This window comes from Babylonia areolata, chromosome 10 (assembly GCF_041734735.1).
Source record: "Babylonia areolata isolate BAREFJ2019XMU chromosome 10, ASM4173473v1, whole genome shotgun sequence".
NCBI lineage: Eukaryota > Metazoa > Mollusca > Gastropoda > Neogastropoda > Buccinidae > Babylonia > Babylonia areolata.
The window spans coordinates 8343513-8346012 of record NC_134885.1 but is presented as its reverse complement, the minus strand read 5'-3'; the positions used below and the strand labels follow the sequence as shown (position 1 = coordinate 8346012).

Here is a 2500-nt window from a genome sequence, read left to right as displayed (position 1 = left end):
ACTGTGTGTGTGTGTGTGTGTGTGTGTGTGTGTGTGTGTGTGTGTGTGTGTGTGTGTCTGTCTGTCTGTGTCTGTGTGTGTCTGTGTGTGTGCGCGTCTGTGTGTGTGTGTGTGTGTGTGTGTGTGTGTGTGTCTGTCAGTCTGTCTCTCTATCTGTATGGACAGTGCGTGAGAGAGACAGACAGACAGACAGACAGTCAGACAGACACTGATGCACACAAACAGAGAGAAAAACAGACACGGAGAGAGAGAGAACACTGAACACTGAACACTGAAATGTTTAATGTCATAAGCTGTAAAGCTTTTGTGACATAGTAGGTACAAATCAGAACAAAAATGGTGCCAAAAAATATATATAATGGAACAGAAAGGAAAAACATAATCAAAGCAAACTAAACTACTAAAGGATAAGCGGCACTTTGGTACTTTGTCAATTGCTTAAAAAGTCCATGTGGCAGACGGGTACTGTGCCTTCCCCCCCCCCCCCCCAAGTCGTTCATCTCCAATGCTTTATCAGTACACAGGAAACAAAGCACATGATTATAATCCGTATATTAATCATTTAAACATGTGACATCGACACACATCATATCAATACGAACACATAACAAAGTAGATATAAAACATATAATAATTATCTAAGCCTGTAACACCGAAACATGTCATACAACGGAGAGAGAGAGAGAGAGAGAGAGAGAGAGAAGGGGGAGAGAGAGACAGAGACAGGGACAGACAGAGACAGAGAAAGAGAGAGACAGAGAGACAGACAGAGAGAGGATGAGACGAAGTGAAAGACAACACAGAGACGGATACAGAGAGGTAGAGACTGAGACAGATAAGGTACACAGACAGACAGACACAGACTGAATGTTTGTCTTTTTTTTCAAAAGAAAAAAAAACAGACAGGATTATGATAGATAAGTATGATAACAGCAGTGTGATGATAGAAAGTACACGTTGAACCGCCTGCCAGTTTCATTGTTAAGAAAGTTGTATTGCATTGTATTGTTTTGTATTGTATTGTATTGTACTGTTGTACTGTGTTGTAATGTATTGTATTGTACTGCTGTACTGTATTTTATTGTATTGTATTGTGTTTTGCATTTCTTGTATTGTCTTGTCTCGTATCGTGTTGTATCATGTTGAATTCTATTGCATTGTATCGTATCGTATCGCATTGTGTTGTGTTGCATTGCATTGCATTGCATTGTATTGTATTGTATTGTATTGTGTTGTATCGTGTTGAAGTGTATTGCATTGAATCGTATCGTATCGTAACCTATCGCATTGTGCTGTGTTGTATTACATTGCATTGCATTGCATTGTATTGTATTGCGTATTGTATTGTATCGTATTGTAATGTATTTTAATGTATTTGTATTTCATTGTACTGCATTGCTTTGAATCATATTTTTGTCACAAAAGATTTCTGTGTGAAATTCAGTCGGGCTGCTCTCCTCAGGGACAGCGCTTCGCCACAGTACAGCGCCACCCTTTTATTTTCGGTTTTGTTTTGTTTTTTATACTAGTCTTTCTTGTCTGCAAGTATGTTTTTATTTCCCAGAGTGAATTTTTCTACATAATTTTGCGAGGCTGAACCCTTTTGTTGCCATGGGTTCTTTTACTTGCAAAAAAAAAAAACCGCATTGCTGCACACGAGACCTCGAATTATCGCCTCATCCGAATGATTAGCGTCAAAAAAAAAAAAAAAAAACCTCACCACTCAAGGTCTAGTGGAGAGGAAGAAAAATCAGTTATGGTGAGTGTGGGGACTCGACCCTTTTCTCTCTCTCGCTTCCTGTGCAGACGCGTTATCCCATACAAGGCCAACCGCTCCCCCTTTTCATCAACGCGCTCTGTCTCCTTCCCTCCCTCCTCGTCAGTCGTGATGATGACAGCGGCGGAACCAACTCGGCTGGAATGGAAACTCCCCTTCATTTTGGGGAGGGCTAGCCACGCCCGCGCGCCCCCCCCACTCGCTGCCCCCCCCCACCCCCCCACCCCCCCCCCCCCCAGTCCCCCAGGCCCTCCCCCCTCCCCCATCCCTAACCCATTCCCACCCCTGTCTCCATACCCCCTTCCTTCCTCCATTTCTTCATCCCTTCCAATATCATTTTTCTTCAGTTCACAAACTAATCTCTGGGTGTTAGGGGGGGGGGGGGACGGTGCCGATCGAGCGTAAGGCACCCCCCCCCCCCCCTAGCCCCCCCCCCCACCCCCCCAACACCCCTCCATACCCCACCACACCCCCACCCACCCACCCACGTGCGTCTGAGGGCTTCAATTTTGAATTGCGAATTGCGAGGCCATGAAATTGGGAAAGAAGAAAGAAAATAAGAAGAAGAAAAAATTAAAGCCAGGAAAAGGAAAAGAAAAAGAGATGAAAAGAGTACGAGGGGAGTTGTGGGGAAGGGGGTGGGGGGAGGGATGGAAGGAAAGGAAAGGAAGAGAAAAGAAATATCTGTGGATGTTGTGGTTTATCTTGTCATAGAATGACGGT

The 2500-nt window shown here is 44.2% G+C and overlaps 1 protein-coding gene across 5 annotated transcripts in view; it reads right to left on the bottom strand.

Annotated features, from left to right (window-relative positions):
- The window catches only part of LOC143286755 (uncharacterized), a 62345-nt gene that overhangs the window by 46469 nt on the left and 13376 nt on the right, over nt 1-2500 (bottom strand). The window lies entirely within an intron of this gene.